Genomic DNA, 24,095 nt, shown 5'->3' with positions numbered 1-24,095 from the left:
GGATAGACCTTGAATTTTTTTTTTTTTTCCGATGAGTGAAACACCATTCCTGTTCAATTTGTCATTCTGGCATAGTAGACTATATGATTGTCTGATTCAAAATGGCCAATACCAGTCCATTTCAGCTCACTAATGCCTAGGATATCGATGTTTATGCATTCCATTTCATTTTTTAAGATTTCCGATTTTCCTAGGTTCATACTTTGAACATTCCACATTCCTATTATTAATGGATGTTTGCAGCTGTTTTTTCTCATTTTGAGTTGTGCCAAATGAATTCTTCGTTGCAAATGCCTTTTTTCAACAACATAAATGACGATGATACACGTGGACCTTGCCAGATGGGATACACAGGAATCAAATCGACTACATCTGTGGAAGGAGATGATGGGGAAGCTCAGTATCATCTTTCAGCGCAAGGCCAGGGGCCAAGCACAGAACAGACTATCAATTGCTCCTGTGCAAGGTCAAGTTGAAGCTGAAGAAAATTAGAACAAGTCCACAAGAGCCCAAGTACAATCTTGAGTATATCCTACCTCAATTTAGAGACCATCTCAAGAATAGGTTTGATGCGTTGAACACTAATGACCAGATGAGTCATAGAATGAAATCTAGGACATCATACATGACAGAATACCAATTGAGCTGTCTCAGTGAATGGATGCAGCACTGGAAATGCTCACTTGCCTATGCCAACAAATTTAGAAGACAGCTACCTGCCCAGTCGACTGGAAGAGATCCATATTTATGCCTATTCCAAAGAAAGGTGATCCAACAGAATGTGGAAATTATTGAACAATATCATTAATATCACATACAGGTAAAATTTTGCTGAAGATCATTCAAAAGTGGTTACAGTAGTACATCAGCAGAGAACTGCCAGAAATTCAAGGCAGATTCAGAAGAGCCTTGGTAGTACAGTGGTTAAAGTGCTTGGCTGCCAATTGAAAGGTCAGTGGTTCTAACCCACGAGCTGCTCTGGAGAAGAAAGGTGTGGAAGCCTGCTTCTCTAACGATTTACAGACCTGGAAACCCTATGGGGTTGCTATGAGTTGGAATTGACTCGACAGCAATGGTGTTTTGGGAGTTTTAATTCTTGCTTAAATGACTGAATTCTTTGTTACACAACATGGCCTGTCCTGTGTATTAAAAGATGTTTAGCAGCATCCCTGGGTGATGCCCACTAGATGTCAGTAGCATCTCGCCCACACACCATACAGCTTAAAAAAATTTTTTTTTGGTGGAAATACACACAAAACACACACCCATGCAACAGTACAGACCATTGTTGCTCATCGGCAGTGGTTACATACTTCACATTATGTCACCATTCTCAGTATCTCTGCCCATATTGTCTCATCACCATTAATTTAGACTCTCTGCCCCTTAAAGCTCTCATCTGTGCTTTAGTGTTACTGTTGTCGTTTTTTTTTTATTAACTTTTATTGAGCTTCAAGTGAACGTTTACAAATCAAGTCAGACTGTCACATATAAGTTTATATACACCTTACTCCATACTCCCACTTGCTCTCCCCCTAATGAGTCAGCCCTTCCAGTCTCTCCTTTTGTGACAATTTTGCCAGCTTCCAACTCTCTCTATCCTCCCATCCCCCCTCCAGACAGGAGATGCCAACACAGTCTCAAGTGTCCACCTGATATAATTAGCTCACTCCTCATCAGCATCTCTCTCCTACCCACTGTCCAGTCCCTTTCATGTCTGATGAGTTGTCTTCGGGAATGGTTCCTGTCCTGTGCCAACAGAAGGTTTGGGGACCATGACCGCCCAGATTCCTCTAGTCTCAGTCAGACCATTAAGTATGGTCTTTTTATGAGAATTTGGGGTCTGCATCCCACTGATCTCCTGCTCCCTCAGGGGTTCTCTGTTGTGCTCCCTGTCAGGGCACTCATCGGTTGTGGCCGGGCACTAACTAGTTCTTCTGGTCTCAGGATGATGTAGGTCTCTGGTTCATGTGGCCCTCTCTGTCTCTTGGTCTCTTAGTTATTGTGTGACCTTGGTGTTCTTCATCCTCCTTTGATCCAGGGGGGTTGAGACCAATTGATGCATCTTAGATGGCCGCTTGTTAGCATTTAAGACCCCAGATGCCACATTTCAAAGTGGGATGCAGAATGTTTTCATAATAGAATTATTTTGCCAATTGACTTTGAAGTCCCCTTAAACCATGGTCCCCAAACTCCCGCCCTTGCTCCGCTGACCTTTGAAGCATTCAGTTTATCCCGGAAACTTCTTTGCTTTTGGTCCAGTCCAGTTGAGCTGACCTTCCATGTATTGAGTATTGTCCTTCCCTTCACCTAAAGCAGTTCTTATCTACTAATTAATCTTACTATTGTCATTTTGATCTCATATACCCAGTACCCAGTGCCATCGAGTCGATTCCGACTCCTAGCATATAGGTAATTCTTTAAAGTAGCACAATACTCAAGGCAAACATTATTTATTTAGCTTAACTCTGGTTTATTTAAAGATGACTTCATGGGATACTTTCAGTTAAAGGTTTAAAAGTTGTTTCTAGGCAATTGATTTGGGAGTTCCTCCAGTCTCAGTGTGTTCAGTGTGTCTGGGCCCAATACGAATTTGGAATTTCATTTCACAATTTTCCTCTTTTTAATCACAATCCATCTATTGAGTTCAGTAGTGGTAGCTGGGCACCACCCACTTCTTCTGGTCTCATGGCAAGTTCCTCTACAATTTTGACAAGCAAAAACGTCTGCAGAAATTCTCAAATGTCCCCTGGGGGGCAAAGTCACCCCTGCTTGAGAACCATTGGCTTATACTAAAGACGTTTTAACACATGTCCTTCTAGATTGAATGCTGCTTAGGCAGGAGCACAGCACAGTGTTTAGCATACCAAAAAACTAAACCCACTGCTATCAAGTCCATTCCCACTCCCAGGGACCATATGGGACAGAGTAGAACTGCCCCAAAGGGTTTCCAAGGCTGTAAGTCTTTCTGGAGGCACAGAGCAGCTGGTGGGTTAGAACCACCAGACTTTGGGTTAGCAGCTGAATGTTTCAACCACTGCATCGCCAGAGATTCTCATGCTTAGCTTAGGTCAGTTCTTGTATTCCTGGGTTCAACATACCACAATGAGTGTTTCAAAACAAATAATGGGTTAACAGTTTGGAAATGGAAGAAAATTAAAAAGGAAACATTTCATTCCACTTGTTCTTCTAGGAACTCCTGAGTTCTGCATCAGAAACAAGTTGAGCCTGGTATTTTCTTTTCTGAGCGGTAAACTCGTTAAGTTGTCAGCGTCTCCCGCGTGATAAGGAAGCATACAATTAGAATCTTACCCAAATGATGTTTTCCCTGAGCCTCCCACAATGTAATCTGTTCAGAGTTCCCTCACAAAAGGAACGTTTCCCCCCATTCCTTTGATATTCTTTTAACTGGTAGTTTTAAAAGGGCTCAATATTCCTCCATAAAAAATTTTTAAAAAGTGTCCCTCTTAGTAGCTGGAAACCCTGGTGGTGTAGTGGTTAAGCACTACAGCTGCTAACTAAAGGGTCCGCAGTTCGAATCCACCAGGTGCTCCTTGGAAACTCTATGGGGCAGTTCTACTCTGTCCTATAGGGTCCCTATGAGTTGGACTCGACTCAACGGCACTGGGTTTGGTTTGGTTTTGGTTTTCCTAGTAGTTACCTCTTAAAATCAGCATGGTAGAGCACAATTTAAAAAACCCACCCTGCAAGTAAATTAAATTGTGTCCTTATGAAGTATTTAAAATAAAGTTGATGAGCCCAAAGATTTTTCTTACTTTCTTTACTTACTCATTTCCCCGTGACCTGTATCTTGTGATTCTCATAGTAGGTACATATGCAAAAAAGATAGAGAGGAAATACATTTCAAGTCATACTGTTGTTGGGTGAAAACCCCAGGTTTTGCTTGGTGTGACTTGTTACAGCCAATAAACAAGAGGCCGAGGTGGGAGATCAGAAAGACGCCTTTATTTCGTTGCACAAGGAAAGGAGCAGCCAGGGCTGCTGCCTCCACACTGCTCACAGGCAGCTTGGGGAGGTGGGTTTCTACAGAGAGCAGACAAGGAAATGCAAATTTGTCATAAATATTCAGGACTGACCTTCATGCAGGCTCTTAGAGCTTGGGGATGATTATGCATTTTCTTTAGACAAGGGTTTGATCCCTAGGGTGGAGGAAGAGGTTGATTTTCTTTCATTAGAATGTTAAGTCTCTACCCAGAGATGGATTGAGGGCATCTGTGGCCCATTCTGTGGTTACCTTGTCAAGGAAAATTTCAAAAAATAAAAAAGGGCAGCTTATTCTGCTTGGTGTAGGAGGGTAAGTCACAGCAGGTGTCTCTTAGAAGGGTTGGGCTCTGAGTCCACCTGCCCGAATATCTTAGAGGTAGGCAAACCAGTTCCACATGATTACAATCTTACGGTCTTAGCTAGTTGGAAATAGTTTCCCAGAGGATGGAGCTAGGGGTGCAGGGACTTGGAGAAACTTCATGACGTGGCTTGGATACACTGGCACAAAGGATTAAGCAGAAGTTATGTATATAAAGTCCCACTAGAGGAGGGAAGCCAACGCCAAAACACCATACCAAGGGATTGAGAAGGGAGAAAATCTCCAAGTCATGGAAGCTGAGTTTTGTGTGAGAAGCCAGACCCTGAAGATGGGGCACATAGCGGTGGGATCTGAGGCATACCCACCTGGAGGACCTCCAGGCTACAGCAAGTGGCTTTCATTTGTTAATTTTTCAAATAAAATTTTCTATTTTGAAATCATTTCAGATTTAAAATTTCGAAGATAATACAGAGAATTCCCATATACCTCTCACCCAGTTTCCCTCACTGTTACCATCTGACGTTGTTGTTAGCTACAAACCAGTAGGCACTCGACTCACAGTGACCCCATGTACAACAGAACGAAACACTGTCCAGTCCTGCACCACCCCCACAATCAGCTGCAGATCAGGCTGTTGTGATACAAAGGGCTTTCATTGGCTGATTTTTGGAAGTAGATCACCAGGCCTTTCTTCCTAGTCTGTCTTAGTCTAGAAGCTCCTCTGAAATCTGTTCTGCATCAGAGCTACACGCAAGCCTCCATTACAGATGGGTGGTAGCTGTGCGTGAGGCGAATTGGCCAGAAATGGAACCTGGTTTCCTGCGTGGAAGGCAGGAGGTTGGGGGGTAGAGAGTGGGCTGGGGGGGGGGTGACACCATGAATTAACACACTGGGTGACACCAACCCTAGTGATACTACTGAGTCAGGGATGCTGTTTAACTAGTCTGCCCATTCCAGGCACTAGAATTCAGATTGATGTCAGCCGGCGGTATCATTTTTCGCGATCTCCAGAGGGGCTCTTTAGTCTTTTATGAATTTTATTTTACTGTTATTCACTGACAGTAACTAAATGTAATTGTGGAAGGATAATTAGCTATAGCTTGCTAAAGAGTTAAGTGAAGCATATATATGTGTGTGTGTGTGTGTATATATACACACATATATATTTATTATTGGAATGGCACTGTATATAATTTGTAGCATGTATATAGACCCCCATTCTTCAGTAAATAAATCCGCATTCTTCTCCACCAGGGGTGACCAAAGGAATTATTCTGTTCTGGGGCCTGGCTTTTGGGTTTTTGTCGGTTGTTCAGGTTCTGGGTTGTTGATTTATCTTCTTACATACTGGAGGTAGGTCTGTCTTGGAATGATTACTCTTTTATTGGAATGTCTAATAAAAACTGCAGATGTAATTTGAGTCCCTACATTTTCGGCTTTCCAAAGTCACATTTCATTTTAATATTCAAAGAGCAAAATTTGGGCTTCCATTCTAAGCTACAGATATATCTGAGAATTCTTTGGGAATATACATACTTTCTTTTTTTTTCATCTAAGACGCCTTTGCCCAGCTAATGCTTTTTTGTAGTTTGTAATTTTTTTTTACAGAGCAAATTAGTTTCTCATTAAATAATTAATACACATATTGTTTTGCGACATTGGTTGCCAATCCCAGGACAAGTCAACACTCCGCTTCTCAGTCTTGGGTTCCCAATTACCTGCTTTCCTGTCCCTTCCTACCTTCTTGGCCCTGCTCCTGGGTTGGTGTGCCCATGTAGTCTTGTTTTGCTTTACGGCCTGTCTAATCTTTGGCTGAAGGGTGAACCTCAGGAGTCACCTCAGTAATGAGTTAAAAAGTTGTCCCAGGGCCATACTCTTGGGGTTTCTCCAGTCTCTGTCAGGCTAGTAAGTCTGGTCTTTTTTTGTGACTTAGAATTTTGTTCTATATTTTTTTCCACCTCTGTCTTGGACCCTTTATTTTGATCTCTGTCAGAGCAGTTGGTGGTAGTAGCCAGGCACCATCTAGTTGTACTGGACTCAGTCTGGTGGAGGCTGTGGTGGTTGTGGTCCATTAGTCCTTTGGACTTATCTTCCCTTCTGTCTTTGGTTTTCTTCATTTTCCCTTGTTCCAGATGGATTGGGACCAGTGGAGTATCTTAAATGGCTGCTCGCAAGCTTTTAAGACCCCAGATGCTATTCACCAAAGTAGAATATAGAACATTTTCTTTATAAACTATCTTACGCCAATTGAGCTAGATGTCCCCCAAGACCATGGTCCCCACAGCCCTCAGTCCAGTAATTTGGTCCCTTAGGGAGTTTAGATGTGTCTGTGAAGTTTCCACGACCTTGCCTTGGTCAAGTTGTGCTGACTTCCTCAGTATTGTGTTCTGCCTTAACCTTCACAAAAGTTACCACTTGTCTATTGTCTAGTGTTTTTCCCTTTCTACCTCTACCCTCCCTGGTAACCATCAAAGATTGTTTCCTTCTGTGTGTAAACCTTTTCACGAATTTTTGTAATCGTGTTCTATTATAGTATTTGTCTGTTTGTAATTGACCTATTTCACTTAGCATAACGCCCTCCAGATTCATCCATGTTGTGAGATGTTTTGCAGATTTATCATTGTTCTTTATTTTTGAGCAGTATTCCATTGTGTGTATGTACCATAGTTTATCTGTTCATCTGTTGATAGAGACTTAGGTTGTTTCTATATTTTTGCAACTGTGAATAATGCTGCAATGAACATGAGTGTGTATATGTCTATTTGTGTGACTACTCATTTCTCTAGCATGTATTCCTAAGAGAGGGATTGCCGGATAGTATGGTATTTCTATTTCTAGCTTTTAAAGGAAGCGTCATATCATTTTTCAAAATGGTACCATTTTACATTCCCACTAGCAGTGCATAAGAGTTCCAAGCTCACACAGCCTCTGCGACATTTGTTATTTTCTGTTTTTTTGACTCATGCCAGTAACAATGGGGTGAGATGGTATCTCATTGTAGTTTTGATTTGCATTTCTGTAATGGCTGGTGATGCTGAGCATTTCCTCATGTGTGTGTTAGCTGCCTGAATGTCTTTGGGGAAGTGTCTGTTCATATTCTTTGCCCATTTTTTTAAAATAATTTTTATTGTGCTTTAAGTGAAAGTTTACAAATCAAGTCAGTCTCTTTGCCCATTTTTTAATTGGATTGTTTGTCTTTTTGTTGTTGAAGTGTTGGATTTTCCTATAGATTTGAGATTAGATCTTTATCTGATTTGTAACAGTCAAAATTTTTTTCCCCAGTCTGTAGACTCTCTTTTTACTCTTGGTGAAGTCTTTTGATGAGCATAAGTGCTTAATTTTCCAAAGATCCCAGTAATCTAGCTTATCATCTAGTTTGTGTTAGCTATGGTTTGTATCCTGTTTATGCTGTGTATTAGGGCCTCTAATGTCAGTCCGGAAACGCTGGTGGCAAAGTGGTTAAGTGCTACGGCTGCTAACCAAAAGGATAGCAATTTGAATCCACCAGGCACTCCTTGGAAACTCTATGGGGCAGCTCTATTCTGTTTATAGGGTCGCTATGAGTTGGAATCTATTCAAAGGCATTTTTTTTTTTTTTAACATCAATCCTATTTTTTCTTCTATGATCTTTATAGCTTTTGGTTTTATATTTAGGTCTTTGATCAATTTTGAATTAGTTTAATGTATGGTGTGAGGTATGGGTCCTGTTTCTTGTTTTTTACAGATGGACGTCTAGTTTTGTCAGGACCATTTGTTAAAAACACTCTTTTACTCCATTTAATGGACTTCAGGACTTTGTTGAAGACCAGGTATGCATAGGTGAATGAATTTACATCTGGGTTCTCGATTCTGTTCCATTGGTCAATGCGTCTGTCATACCAGTTCCAGGCTGTTTGGACTACCATAGCTGTATAGTAGATTCTGAAGTCAGGTAGTGAGAGTCTTCCTACTTTATTCTTTTTCTTCAATAGTGTTTTACTTATCCAGAGCCTCTTTCCTTTCCATAAAAAGTTAGTGATTAGTTTTTCCATCTTGTTAAAGATTGCTCTTGGTATTTGGATTGTGATTGCATTGTATTTGTAGTTTGCTTTGGGTAGAATTAATATTTTCACAATGATAAGCCTACCTATCCATGAGCATGGGATGCTTTTCCATTTATGTAGATCTCTTTTGGTTTCTTTCAGTAGTGTTTCGTAGTTTTCTTTATATAGGTCTTTTACATTCCTTGTATTTTATTTTTTTAGGGGCTATTATTATTATTATAAATGGTATTGCTTTCCTAACTTCCTTTTTGTAGTTCTCTTTTTTGGTGTATAGAAATCTACCTGATTTTTGTATGTTTATTTTCTATTCTGCTACTCTCCTGAATCTTTCTATTAGTTCCAGTAGCTCTCTTGTGGAGTCTTTTGGGTTCTCTAGGTATAGTGCCATATCATCTGCAAATAGGGTGCGGTTTTACTTCTTCCTAACTAATTTGGATGCTCTTTATTTCTTTTTCTTGTCTCATTGCTGTAGCTGGGACTTCTAGGACGATGTTAAATAGGGGTAGTGATATAGGGCATCCTTGTTCCTGTTCTCAAGGGGAATGTTTTCATCCTCTCTCCATTGACAATGATGTTAGCTGTTGGTTTTGTATAAATGCCCTTTACAATGTCGAGGAATTTCCCTTCTACTCTTATCTTATTGAGAGTTCTTATTAGGAATGGGTGTTGGACTTTATCAAATGCCTTTTCTGCATTGATTGAGATAATTATATGATTCTTTTCTTTTATTTATGTGGTGGATTATGTTGATTGATTTTTTAATGTTGGACAGTCCTTGCATACCTGGCATGAATCCCACTTTGTTGTGGTGTATTATTATTTTTTTTATATGGCGCTGAATTCTATTGGTTAGAATTTTGTTGAGAATTTTTGCATGAGAGATATTGGTCTGTACTTTCCTTTTTTTTGTAGTGTCTTTGCATGGTTTTGGTATCAGGGTTATACTGGCTTCATAGCCAGGGTTGTGCTGGCTTCATAGAACGAATTTGGAAGTATCCCTTCCTTTTCTATGTTCTGAAATAGTTTGAATAATACTGGTGTGAGCTCGTCTTTGAATGTTCGGTAGAATCCTCCAGTGAAGCCATCTGGGCAAGGCCTTTTTTTGTTGGCAGTTTTTTTTTTTTTAATTATCTTTTAATCTCTTCTTTATTATGGGTCTGTTCAGATTGTCAACCTCAGTTTGTGTTATGTTTCTAGAAATTTGCCCCTTTTCTCTAGGTTTTCAAATTTGTTGGAGCACAGTGTTTTATAGTACTCTGTTAAAAAAAAAATTATGACCCTTTTTATTACGTTTGGGTCTGTTGTAATGTCCCCCATTTCGCTTTTTATTTAGGTTATTTTCTTTCTCTCCTGTTTTTCTTTTGTCAGTTTGGGCAGTGGTTTGTTAATTTTATTGATCCTTTCAAAGAACCAACTTTTGGTTTTGTTGATTCTATTGTTTTTCTATTCTGTATTTTGTTTATTTCTGCTCTATTTTTTATTGTTCCTTTTCTTCTGGTGGCCATGGGCTTCTTTTTGCTGTTTTCTTTTTATTTGTTTGAGTTGTATAGCTAATGTTTTGATTTGTCCCTTTGTTCTTTTTTGATGTGTGCATGTGTTGCTATAAATTGACTTCTGAGCACTGTCTTTGCTGTGTCCCAAAAATTTTGGTATGATGTGTTTTTACTCTTATTTGATTCTAGAAATTTTTATATTGTACCTTTGATTTCTTCTATTATCCACTATTTTATAAGCAAGATCTTATTCAGTTTCTACATATTTGATTTTTTTCCTTAGATCTTCCTGTTATTAATGTCTACTTTTATGGGATTGTGGTCAGAGAAGATGCTTTGTATTATCTCAGTGTTTTGAATTTTATTAAGGGTTGCTTTGTGAACTAAGATGTGGTTTATTCTGGAGAATGTTCCATATACATTAAAAAAGAATGTATACTTTGCTGCTGTTGGGTGGCATGTTCTATATATGTCTATGAGGTCAAGATGGTTGATTGTGGTCTTTAGATCTTCTGTGTATTTGCTGAGTTTCTTTCTAGATGTTCTGACCTTTACCCCAAGAGTGGTGTGTTGAAGTTTCCTACTATTATTGTAGAACTGTCAATTTCTCATTTCAGTGCTGTTATGAATTTGTTATGTGCATTTTGGAGCTCTGTTATTGGGTGCATAGATATTTATTTTGGATATGTCGTCATGCCAGACTGTCCCCTTGATCATTACATAAGGTCCTTCCTTGTCTTTTATAGTGGATTTTACCTTAAAGTCTATTTTATCTGAGGTTAATATTGCCACTCCTGCTCTTTTTTATTGCTGTTTTCTTTTTTGTGTTGCTGCATTACTCCGGTTTTTTTTTTTTTTTTTAATTTTATTGTGCTTTTTCACTTAAAACCCAGTTCGGCACTGGGTTTTAAGTGAAAGTTTACAAATCAAGTCAGTCTCTCACACAAAAACTTATATACACCTTACTACACACTCCCAATTGCTCTCCCCCTAGTGAGACAGCCAGTTCCCTCCCTCCACTCTCTCTTTTTGTGTCCATTTCACCAGCTTCCAACCCCCTCCTCCCTCTCATTACCCCTCCAGGCAGGATATGCCAACATAGACTTAAGTGTTCACCTGATCCAAGAAGCTCACTCCTCACCAGCATCCCTCTCCAACCCACTGTCCAGTCCAATCTCTCTCTGAAGAGTTGGCTTTGGGAATGGTTCCTGTCCTGGGCCAACAGAAAGTCTGGGGGCCATGACCACCAGGGTCCTTCAAGTCTCAGTCAGACCATTAAGTCTGGTCTTTTTATGGGAATTTGGGGTCTGCATCCCATTGCTCTCCAGCTCCCTCAGGGGTTCTCTGTTGTATTCCCTGTCAGGGCAGTCATTGGTTGTAGCCGGGCACCATCTAGTTCTTCTGGTCTCAGGTATTGCTGTGCTCTTGATATATATTCTTTTCATTTTTTGATTTTAAATATATTTATGTCTCTGTGTGTAAGGTGTGTCTGTTGTAAACAGGTTATTGATGGGTCTTTTTTTTTTTTTTTAATCTATTCTGTCTCTTTATGGGCGCTTTTAAGCTATTTATCTTCTGTGTGATTATTGATAGGTGTGAGTTTATCGCTGTCATTTTATAGTGTTTTTTTCTTTGTTCCTCTTACTCTCCTATGCTAAATTCCTTTTGTTTGTGAAATTTCTTTTTGTGTCTTTTGTTTTTGTAGATTTTGCATTTACTGACACTTTATGCTTTTCTTCTTTATTTTGATGAGTAAGTTTGCTAACTTTCTTTGTGGTTACCTTGAAATTTACCCCTATCTTCCTATGTTTGAACCAGTCTTTTGTTACTTGATGCTGCCTTGACTTCCTCTCCATTTGAAAGTTCTATACCTACACTGTATATTCCTCCTTTTATTGATCTGATGTTGTTGTCATTTACAGACTGATGTCTCTCGAGTTCTCTGATGTTTGATATGTCTGATATTGTCCATTCCCACCCTTTAATCCCATGTAGTTTTTTATTTATAATATGATTCCCGATACCAATTCTTTTATCTAACTTCTTAAATCCCAGTAATTTCTTTCTCTGCCTATTTGGCCTCAAGTTTCCTTCATTCCAGACCTTTAATGACTTGCTTATCTAATGACCTCGGGTGTGTGGTTTATCATCAGATCTGGCTCCTGTGTTTCTGCATGAGTTTTGGGCCCATAGGAATTGAAATTTCCACCAGCATGAAGGGAATATAAAGCTTTTGCATGTGGCTTAAATAATGTTGAGATCTTTTGCTCTCTTTTTTTCTATATGTCTATTGAACAAAGTAACTGTTTCCCTTGCTATTGCAGCTTTCTCCAGGCCAATTTGTCCCTCTAGTGGTCACTGGTTCCTCTCTTCATTCACCTAGATCATCACTGTGCTATTTAACATACTTGAAAATAAAGTAAAAGATCTTCAACGCAGAAAGGAAGAGTTTTACACTGAATTGCTTCTCAGATCTCATTACTCCCAAAGCCTTTCGGTTATACCCATTCACAAAAGGTGCCTCTGGTCATCTCCTTCCTTGCTTTTTCCCACCAGTGTCTGTTGCTTTTTCTCATCAGTGCCTCCAGGGGCCCTGGTGGCGCAATAGTTTACCGTTCTGCTGCTAAACAAAAGGTTGGTGGTTCAAACCCACACTGTGACTACACAGGAGAAAGACCTAGGGATCTGCTCCCATAAAGACTATAGCCTAGAAAAACCTACGGGCAGTTCTACAACATGAGGTTGCTATGAGATCAAGTCGGTTCCATGACACCTAACAACAACACCACCAGTGTTTCCATGTTACTGGGCTTGCTCTCTCCTTGCAAAGACAGGTGTTTCCTTGACCCTCACCTTGGTCCTAATGTTCACAGCTCCAAAATCTCTTCTGTAGAGGAGCTGGAATTGTCTGCCTGATAATCTATTGGCAATAGGGCTAGGATTAGGGTGAGGCAAATGAGGCGCTACCTAGGGTGAAAACTTAAAAGGGCATCAAAAATCTCAGTAATCAAGATCTATAAATTTTTAATGCAATATTTTTAAAAATCAAAATTAATGCAAAAAGTACCTGATGACCAAACTATGAAAATTTTGAACAATGACAGTGTGTTGTTTGTTTGATGACTCTGAGTTGTTATACAGCAGAAATGGTCATTGCCAATCAAACTGCATTTCCTGGGCCCAAATGTCAGGTTTATGAGAGTTGTTGATGGCACACTGAGCAATGCACAGCTTTACATATAGTCACACTTTTTTATTGTAGAGCCTTTTTTTTTTGAAACTTTTTCCACTTAGTTCAAAATATGGAAGGGTATCTTGATGCATGCATATAAAGGTATGGAGTCTCTGGGTGGTGCAAATAGTTAATGTGCTTGGCTGTTAACCAAAAGATTGGAAGTTAAAGTCTTCTCAGATGTGCCTCAGAAAAAAGGCCTGGCAATCTACTTCTAAAAAGTCAGCCATTGAAAACCCTATGGTGCACAGCTCTACTCTGACACACATGGGGTCACCATGAACTGGGGTCAACTAGATGGCAACTGGTGGTGGTGGTGCTGATATACGGGTACACATTTTCTCTTTTGCATCAGGCTCCAACGTAGCCAGCCACACACAGCAATGCTTAGCAATGTTCTATCCACAATGAAAAGAGATTTTTATGTTATCATCAGAGGAGGATTCTGGGCCCTAACCATGCACAGCGACAGCCTATCAAAGCATCCCCTCAACTTGAAAATGAAAGACCAATCTTCCCCCGAAATGAATTCTGCCATCTTTTTTATAGTAATAAAGTCCGACTCACTTGCTTTGGGTTCATCATCAGGAGGGATCAATTGCTAGAAGAGGTTATCATGTTTGGTGATGCAGAGAGTCAAGGGCATGAGAGATCTTTGGTGAGACGAATTGGCACAGTAGCTGTAAAGATGGACTTGAACATGCTGACAATTGTGAGGATGCTGCAAGACCAGGCTATGTTTCGTTCTATTGTACGTAAGGTTGCCATGAATTGGAGTCAACTCTATGGCAGCTAATAACAACAAAGTAATAAGTATAATAATATGTGATTTTAAAAAAGCAGGCAGCTTTTTAAGATCAAAAAATACCTTTCTTTCAGTGATTATTGTGAATTGCATCTCTGCTCTGCGCTCCTTGTGGTCAGAAGAGGGATTTTCTCCAGGACTCTGGCTCTTTGGTGGGAAAAGCAATTAGCAGACAAGCCGGAAACCCTGGTGGTGGTGTGGTTAAGTGCTACGGCTGCTAACCAACAAAGGTCGATAGTTCAAATCTACCAGGCACTCCTTGGGAAGTCTACGGGACAGTTCTACTCTGTTCTATAGGGTCGCTATGATTCGGAATCGACTTTACGACAGTGGGTTGGGTTTTTGGTTGAAGAAGTCATCTAATACTCCACCAGGCTTGCAACCACTCCTAGCCCACTTTCACAAAGGCTACATTTTTCTAGACATTATCTTATTTACTCCTTACAACAAATCTGTGACATGGATATTATAATTTCCTTTTCACAGGCGAAGAAACAGAATTTCAGAGTGGTTCAACGGTTGACCTAGTTAACAGCACAGTTGGGACCTGATACTGAAGTAACTGGTAAGTACAAACACGCTAGCGCTGTTTTGCTAAATCTGCTTCTGAAGGGCCACAGCCTTGAAAACCCTACGGAGCGCGGTTCTGCTCTGAACACACGGAATCACCGTGAGTCCGAATCTGCTTGATGGCAACGGGTTTTGACAGTGTTATAACTCAGCTCTTCTGGCAGTTCCTCTGATACATTTTCTTGAACGTATTCCAAGATGGAATTTTTTACCCTAAATTCTGGGTTAGAGTCGGGAGGATTGCAGTGAAACTCTAGCGTAGTCACGTGAATGAAAGCCAAGTAAAGACAGAGCTTTCTAAACAAGGATCAAATGTCTGCAAGGGAGGAAAATCTGGTCCAACAAACTAGGTAAATTATAAGTTTTGGAAAGCTCTGCCGTGTTTTGTTGCTAACGCTAATCCAGTGAACTGACTGATTTTCTTGAATGCCCCTTGACACCGAAGCCTACCGAAGCTAATAAAAATGACATCGCCTATATTTCACTGATTCTGACAGATTATGATAAATGGCTGCATGAACACATTCTAAGTGGAATTTGTGTAGTACAGTGCTTCCCATCATTTTTTCCTGTCAAGGAATTATTTTACCATCTATTAAATTAAAAACAAACAAATAACAAACAAAAAACTATCCATTGCCGTCAAGTTGATTCCAAGTCGATCCTATGTGCAACAGAGTAGAACTACACTCCACAAGGTTTTCCATTGTTGTAATCTTATGGAAGTAGATTGCCAGGCCTTTCTTCCACAGTGCCGCTGTGTGGAATTGAACTGCCAACTTTTGGGTGAGTAGCTGAGTACAACCATTTGTCCCCCTCAGGGAACCTCTTATTAAATTACACTACATATTTTCATTTTTATAACATTATTTCTTCCCATCTCTGAACTTGTACATCTTTTCTCTTGCAATATCACTATCTCTTTTTGTATTGCCGTTTGTCCCCTATAACTACTTTGTTTTTCTTTTGTTTCTTGATCTCCTTTCCCCACCATTTCTAACCTTTACAGTTTCCTCAATATTTTCCTTTTTCACATTCTAACGACACCATTAAGTTTATGACTCAACTGTAGTGAAATTCAATTCAAGAGACTTATATCACCCTAGTTCACTAAATTCCCATTCTCCAAAATGTTGTCCATAATTTGTTATGGTCCACACAGTTGAATGCCTTAGCATAGTCAATAAAACATCTTTCTGGTATTCTCTGTTTTCAGCCAAGATCTATCTGATATCAGCAATGATATCTCTGGTTCCATGTCCTCTTCTAAATTCGGCCTAAATTTCTGGCAGTTCCCTGTCGATATACTACTGAAGCTGCTTTTGAATGACCTTCAGCAAAAATTTGCTTGCATGTGGTATTAATGATATTGTTCCATAATTTCCGCATTTGGTTGGATCACCTTTCTTGGGAATAGGCATAAATATGGGTCTCTTCCAGCCAGTTGGCCAGGTAGCTTGTCTTCCAAATTTCTTGGCATAGATAAGTAAGCACTTCCAGTGCTGCATCCATTTGTTGAAACATCACAATTGGTATTCCATCAATTCCTGGAGCCTTGGTTTTTGCCAATGCCTTCAGTGCAGCTTGGACTTCTTCCTTTCGTACCATGAGTTCCTGATCATATGTTACCCCCTGAAATGGTTGAACGTCAACCAATTCTTTTTGATATAGTGACTCTGTGTATTCCTTCCATCTTCTTTTGATGCTTCCTGTGTCGTTTAATATTTTCCCCATAGAATCCTTCAGTATTGCAACTTGAGGCTTGAATTTTTTCTTCAGTTCTTTCAGCTTGAGAAATGCCAAGTGTGTTCTTCCTTTTTAGTTTTTTATCTCCAGGTCTTTACACATGTCATCACAATACCTTACTTTGTATTCTCAAGCTGCTTTTTGAAATCTTCTGTTCAACTCTTTTACTCCATCATTTTTCCCTTTTGCTTTAGCTACTCAATGTTCAAGAGCAAATTTTAAAGTCTCTTCTGACATCCATTTAGGTCTTTTCTTTCTCTCCTGTCTTTTTAATGACCTCTTGCTTTCTTCATGTGTGATGTCTTTGTTGTCGTTCCACCACTCGTCTGGTCTTTAGTCATTACTGTTCGTTCAACACATCAAATCTATTCTTGAGATGGTCTCTAAATTCAGGTGGGATAAACTCAAAGTTGTACTTTGGCTTTCTGGGACTTGTTCTAATTTTCTTCAGTTTCAACTTTAACTTGCATATAAGTAATTGATGGTCTGATTCGCCGTCGTCCCCTGGCCTTGTTCTGACTGATGATATTGAGCTTTTCCACCGTCTCTTTCCACAGACGTAGTCGACTTGATTCCTGTGTATTCCATCTGGCGAGTCCCACTTGTATAGTCACTGTTTATGTTAGTGATAAAAGATACTTGCAATGAAGAAGTCATTGTTCTTGTAAAATTGAATCATGCTATCTCTGGCATTGTTTCTATCATCAAGGCTGTATTTTCCAAATACTGAGACTTCTTCATGTCCAACTTTTGAATTCCAATCACCTGTAATTATCTGTGCATCCTGATTGCATGTTTGATCAATTTCAGACTGCAGAAGTTGGTAAAAATCTTCAATTTCTTCATCTTTGGCCTTTGTGGTTGGCAAGGAAATTTGAATAATAATCATATTAACTGGTCTTTCTTGTGGGTGTATGGATATTATACTATTACTGACAGTGTTGTGCTTCACGATAGATCTCGAAATATTCTTCTTTTTTTTTTTTTAGTTTTTATTGTGCTTTAAGTGAAAGTTGACAAATCCAGTCAGCCTCTCATACAAAACCTTTTATACACCTTGGTATATATTCCTAGTTGCTCTCCCCGCCAATAAGACATCACACTCCTTCTCTCCATCCTGTATTTCTGTGTCTATTCAGCCAGCTTCTGTGCCCCTCGGCCTTCACATCTCTCCTCCAGACAGGAGCCGCACACATAATCTCATGGGCCTACTTGAGCCAAGAAGCTCACTCCTCACCAGTATCATTTTCTGTCTTATAGTCCAGTCCAATCCCTGTCTGAGGAGTTGGCTTTGGAGGTGGTTCCTGTCTTCTGCTAACAGAGAAGGTCTGGGGACCATGACCTCTGGGGTCCTTCTAGTCTCAGTCAGACCATTAAGTCTGGTCTTTTTGAAATGTTCTTTTTGATGATGAATGCAACGCCGTTTCTCTTGAAGTTGTCATTCCTGGCAATTTATGGATAACACTGTGGAGAATGGGGATTCCAGAACACTTAATTGTGCTCGTGAGGAATCTGTACATGGATCAAGAGGCAGTCGTTTGAACAGAACAAGGGGATACTGCATGGTTTAAAGTCAGGAAAGGTGTGCGTCAGGGTTGTATCCTTTCACTATACTTATTCATTAAGGTGTGTCTGACCCAAGCCATGATGTTTTCAATCACCTCATATGCATGCGAAAGCTGGACAATGAGTAAGGAAGATTGAAGAAGAATTGAAGCTTTTGAATTGTGTTGTTGGCGAAGAATATTGAATATACTATAGACTGCCAAAAGAACGAACAGTTCTGTCTTGGAAGAAGTACAGCCAGAATGTTCCTTAGAAGCAAGGATGGTGAGACTACATCTCACATACTCTGAACATGTTATCAGGAGTGATCAGTCCCTGGAGAAGGACATCATGTTTGGTAAAATACAGGGTCATCAAAAAAGAGGAAGACCCTCAACAAGATGGATTGACCCAGTGGCTGCAACCATAGGCTCAAGCATAACAATTGTGAGGATGGCGCAGGACTGGGCAGTGTTCCATTCTGTTGTGCATAGGGTCACTATAAGTCAGAACTGACTTGATGGCACGTAACAACAATAACAGTCCAGTAAACAAGGAGCCTCATTGGCACAGTGGTTAAGCACTTGGTTGCTAGCTGAAAAGCCGGCAGTTCGAACCCACCAGCTACTCTGCAGGAGGAAGATGTGATAGACTGTTTCCATAAAGATTCCTGCCTTGGAAACCCTATGGAGATGCTCTACTCTGTCCTATAGGGTCACAAGGAGTCAGAATCTACTCGACGGCAATAAGAGTCCAGTGAATGTAAGAAACATTGTGAGTGTTCGTTCAAAATGCAGCTCCAATCTCTAAATTTAAGGTGTGGAAAGAGGAAGAGCAGCCCATGACAAAGACCAGGGGAGAGATTAGAGAACCACATGGGAGATACCAGGGAAGTTATCAAGGTTTTTGTTCAGGATGGGAGAAACTTGAGCAAGTTAATGTCAGCTGGGTACTTCCGGTGCTGAGGGATGAACTTGGTCCAAAGCTACAGGCCAGGGCTCCTCCACGATGTCAGTGAATTCTCTACAGCTTGCTCCGTTGTGCTCCTGTGTCCACTCTCACATCTACTCTTCAGTTCCATCCTATGTCACCTCAATGCAAATCTCAGCCATTTTGTTATTTCCTACACAGATATACACACACTTATATTAATAATAATCCATAAAAAGAAAAACCAAACCCATTGCTGTTAAATTGATTCTGAGTCATGGCAACCCCATGTGTTACAGAGAACAACTGCCGTATAGGGTTTTTTTTTTTTGGCTGTAATCGTACAGAAGCAGGTTGCCAGGTCCTTCTTCCATGGTGCTGCTGGGTGGGTTGGAACCACCAATCTTTAGATTAGTTGTTGTTGTTAGGTGCTGTTGAGACAATTTTTTTTAAATTTGTTTTTATTGAACTTTAGATGAAGGGTTACAGAACAAGCTAGTTTCTCATCAAACAGTTAGTACACACATTGTTGTATGACATTAGTTAACAACCCCACAACATGTCAACACTCTCCCTTCTCAACCCTGGGTTCCCTATTACCAGATTTCCTAGCCCCTCCTCCTATCTTCCAGTCCCTGGCCCAGGGCTGGTGACCCCTTTAGTCTCATTTTGTTCCATGGGCCTGTGTAATCTTTGGCTGAAGGGTGAACCTCAGGAGTGACCTTATTACTGAGCTGAAAGGGTGTCCGGGGGTCATACTCTCAGGGTTTCTCCAGTCTCTGTCAGGCCAGTAAGTCTGGTCTTTCTTTCTGAGTTAGAATTTTGTTCTACGTTTTTCTCCAGCTCTGTCCAGGACGCTCTATTGTGATCCCTGTCAGAGCAGTCAGTGGTGGTAGCCAGGCACCATCTAGTTGTACTGAACTGTCTGGTGGAGGCCATGGTAGATGTGGTCCATTAGTCCTTTGGGCTAATCTTTCCCTGTGTCTTTAGTTTTCTTAATTTTTCCTTGTTCCCAAAGGGGTGAGACCAGTGGAGTGTCCTAGATGGCTGCTCATAGGCTTTTAAGACCCCAGACGCTACTCACCAAAGTAGAACGTAGAACATTTTCTTTATCTTATGCCAACTGAGCAAGATGTTTCCCGAGACTATGGTCCCCACAACCCTCAGCCCAGCAATTTGGTCCCTCAGAGAATTTGGTTGTGTCTGTGGAGCTACTGTTGCCTTGCTTTGTACAGGTTGTGCTGGCTTCCCCAGTATTGTGTACTGTCTTATCCTTTACCAGAGTTAGCCCTTATCTATTGTCTATTAAGTGTTTTTCCTTCTGCATCCCTCACCTCCCTCCTAACTATCGAAGGTTGTTTCTTTTTGTATGGAAACCTTTTCATGAGTTTTTACGGTAGTGGTCTCGTACAATATTTGTCCTTTTGTGATTGACTCATTTCACTTGGCTTAATGCCCTCCAGATGCATCCATGTTATGAGATGCTTCACAGATTCATCGTTGTTCTTTATCGTTGTGTAATAACACTCCATTGTGTGTATGTACCAGTGTGTTTACCCATTCATCTGTTGATGGGCATTTGGGTTGTTTCCATCTTTTTGCTATTGTGAACAATGCGGCAATGAATATGGGTGTACATATATCTATTCATGTGACGATGTTGAGTCAATTTTTGCTCATAGTGACCCCATGTGACAGAGTAGAAGTGTCCCATAGGGTTTTCTTGGCTGTTCTCTTTAAGAAACAGATAGGCAGGTCTTTCTCCTGTGGAGCCACTGGGTGGATTCCAACCACTACCCTTTTGGTTAGCAGCCAAGCACTTAAGCTTTGTGCCATCAAATGACCTTGATCCATTGGATCAAGAATATCATAAGTTAAGAAATCTTAGGGAAGTTTGGAAGCATTCCTGGAGAAGAGTTACATTGTATTCTGTCATTCTGGTAGCTCCACCTCTATTCTCAACTCGCTCCTCCATCTTTGGAGCAAGGGGATTACTTTCTTTGTCTAGAGCTGAGTGATCCTTCCACAATCAGACCCCTTTGGTGTCTCACCTTCAACCTAAATGGGCTTATCAATGAATTAGAAAATAAATCACTAAGAGGAATTTTCATGCTGGTTGCTAGAAGAATTCAGTTTTTCTCCATCTTGTTACATTAGCATTCTGGGGTCAAAGAGATTGTAGAGATAGATTGATTCACAGAGCAAAGCGCTGGAAGACACCTGGAGGAGACAGAAAGATAGTTTTCTTATATCATGTGATTGGAGGGTCGGGAGGTAAGAATGGGTGAAAATGAAGTTAAATTTGTATGGGGGGTAGGGCATATAGGAAAGTGAGGATTTGAGAGCTGCGGACTCAAATTTTTCGGTAGAGGCAAGATCATCTGTTAAAATTCAGAGAGATAAAGATGAAGAAGTTTTGGGATAGTAGCTGGAGAGAGAGAAAGAGAGAGAAGGCAAGCTGGTTTTGGATAAGCAAAAGGATTGACGAATTGATTTGAGAATCCTTCTCAGGTTAGAAATTACGCATTTGTGAAGACACCAATTTCCCTAACTCTAATTCTTTCCAGCAGCCCAAAGTCACTAAGTTGTAGAAGCAGAGAAGGGGAATTTCAGAATTGATCCAAGGTTGGGGGTTTGTAGAGCAGGACAGGACCAGGGGATTTGCTCATGAGAGCTCAGTTTTGGTGATTTATTTTGAAATCCTGGTGAAAATGGGAAGAGCAAATTTAGCAGCTAACCCATTAGCCTATTAGCTCAGGAGTGCCTTTGGCAGGGATCCAGCTCCACTTTGGGTCATGTTACCTTGGTGATAATAAAAGGGGGTGAAAACCAAAGCGAAGCCCATTGTCATCCAGTCGATTCCAACCCACAGTGACCCCACAGGACAGAGTAGAACTGCCTCATAGTGTTTCTCAGGCTATAATCTTTAGGGAATCAGGCTACCACATCTTTCTCCCTTGGAGCAAGCTGGTGGGTTCTAACCACCAACTGTTTTGTTTGCATCTGAGCACTTTAGCCACTTTGCCACCAAGTCTCCTAAAAGTGGGAGGGGAGGGATGTTTTTATACCAATCAGATTTAAGCATCTTGGACAACTTTAGTTCGGGTTTGTGGTGCCTTCATTTTCTTATGCCTCTTGCTATGGTTTCTTTCACCTAGCTTTGGCTCTGTTAGGTGAAAATGGTCACTCTTTGATGACTTTGTGTTATCCCGCTAAATATTATTACTCACCTCTCTCTGGTTTGCTAGTCTTTCCTGACCCTTTTTTTTCTACATTACAGCTCAGGACTGCCACCCAGTGGCCCATTGGAATACAGCTGTACAAACTCCGGATTTTCTTTAAGGCAGCCCAAGATAAGACAGTTAAAAAAGCGTGCGCTTCCTTGATAAAAAAAGATAAGGCAAGTAAAATGCAGGATTTCCTATCCACTGAGCAAACAAAAGAAAACTACATCCCATCAGGAACTTCGAAGACAGTCAGAAAATAGGAAACGCTTTGACCTCAGAAATAGATGTGCTTCTCAGGTTCCTAAGTGAGTTTAAAAAAAATCAGTTGCCATGGCGTCAGTTCAGACTCATGGTGATCCCAGGTGTGTCGGAGTACAACTGTGCTCCATAGGGTTTTCAGTGGCTGATTTTTTTTTTTGAAAACAGATAGATCACCAGGCCTGTTTTCCAAGGAATCTGTGAGTGGATTCAAACCTCCAACCTTTCAGTTAGCAGCTAAGCTCATTAACAGTTTGCACAGTGCAGGGAGTGCAAGTGAGTTAAGCCAGAGTTTATACTACGCTGGGCATCAAAAAGGAGCCCTGGAGGCGCAGTGGTTAAGTGCTGGGCTGCTAACTGGAACGTCGGCTTCTAGAACACACCAGCTGCTCCATGGAGAAAGATGTGGCAGTCTGCATCCCTAAAGCTTATAGCTTTAGAAATCTTATAGGGTAGTTCTAGTCTGTCTTATAGGGTCGCTGTGAGTCAGAATTGGCTTAATGGCAGTGGGTTTGTTTTTTTGGTTTTGGGAATGAAAGCAAATCAGAATTTTGAAGAAAAAGCCTCTCAGATTGAGATAGCAAAGTCCAGCTGAGACTGAACGAACAGTGAGTTCAAGTTTTTGGAGAGTTAGGCAAAAGAGCATCTAGATGCAAGGCCTTTTTGGAAATATGTGGGCCCTTTGATAAATAATACATATATATTTTACATATACATTTTACATATATAAATACATGATAATATAACTATGTATTTATGTTGTAAATATATTTATATATATAAAATGAATTTATATATGTTTTACTTCTTCCCTCAGCCTTTAGAATATAAGAGAGGTCTCTATATCTTCTGGGTCTGATAGAAGTTGTCTGATTTCAACTTGACTTATATCCAGGATTTGTGGATATGAGGAGGTATGGGAACCAAGGTCAGTTTCAGCGGTTCTCATTCCATCATAGGATTGAGGATTTTCCTCTCTAAAACAGTGGTATACTTTTAAATTGCATTTAGATTTTATTATCAGAAGATAACTCATACAGGTATTAGATGCGTTCGAGTCTGTTCCGACTCATAGAAACCCTACTTACAACAGAACAAAATACTGCCTGGTCCTGCGCCATCCTCACAATCATTGTTACGCTTGAGCCCATCATTGCAGCCACTATGTCAATCCATCTTGTTGACGGTCTTCCTCTTTTTCTGCTACTTTACCAAGCATGGTGTTCTTCTCCAGGGACTGGACCCTTCTAGTTACATGTTCAGTGTATGTAAGACGAGGTCTAGCCATCCTTGCTTCTAAGGTGCATTCTGGCTATAGTTTTTCCAAGACAAAACAGATATTACCAGAAGATAACTCATAGACACAATAACTGGTACAATTTTCAATTTGTTTAATTGTAGGTGGTTTTTTTGTGTTTTATACTAGATGCTGTAAAAAACCCACTTAGTTAATATGCCAGAAAGGGAAAAGGTAGGAGAAGAAATCACCATAGGAAGGCAGTCAGTTCACCATGGACTGTACTAATCAACAAGGTGAAACTTTGCTTGGGGACAAATTAGAGGCTGCAGTCACCTCACTGGCAGAATGACAAGAGAGATCGAGGGTCCGCTTTACAAGAGGGAGAAGAGGCAGCTGCCTTGTGGATTGAGGGGTACCAGGAAGATACCCTGGGCACAGTTTTGAGTGTCCATTCTTAGTGCCTGTAGCAATTATTTAATTACTGAGCAGTCTTGTTTCAGTGGAAGATGTAAATGTGAAGAAATTTTATTTTTTCCAGTCATTGCTCTCAATCATGCTGTGCCAAATATCTTTTTCCTGACTCTTAATGAAATCTGGGGCAGATTTAATAGCTTTTCAGTCTCTTTTGGTTATTAAAAGTCAAGTTAGTTTAAAACCCCAATTTTGTATCCAATTCAGTTCT

General features: G+C 40.4%; 1 protein-coding gene across 3 annotated transcripts in view; it reads left to right on the top strand.

Annotated features, from left to right (window-relative positions):
* The window catches only part of LOC104846471 (cytidine monophosphate-N-acetylneuraminic acid hydroxylase), a 499,820-nt gene that overhangs the window by 245,985 nt on the left and 229,740 nt on the right, over nt 1-24,095 (top strand). For all 3 annotated transcript variants that reach the window (XM_064281568.1, XM_064281579.1, XM_064281578.1), the window contains exon 3: nt 14,384-14,462. The gene's annotated coding sequence lies outside the window, so the exon portion shown is untranslated. The remainder of the gene's footprint in view (nt 1-14,383; nt 14,463-24,095) is intronic.

This window comes from Loxodonta africana, chromosome 1, assembly GCF_030014295.1.
Source record: "Loxodonta africana isolate mLoxAfr1 chromosome 1, mLoxAfr1.hap2, whole genome shotgun sequence".
In the NCBI taxonomy this organism is placed as follows: domain Eukaryota; kingdom Metazoa; phylum Chordata; class Mammalia; order Proboscidea; family Elephantidae; genus Loxodonta; species Loxodonta africana.
Note: the sequence above shows the minus strand (reverse complement) of the source record. Positions and strands in the feature narration are given on the sequence as shown.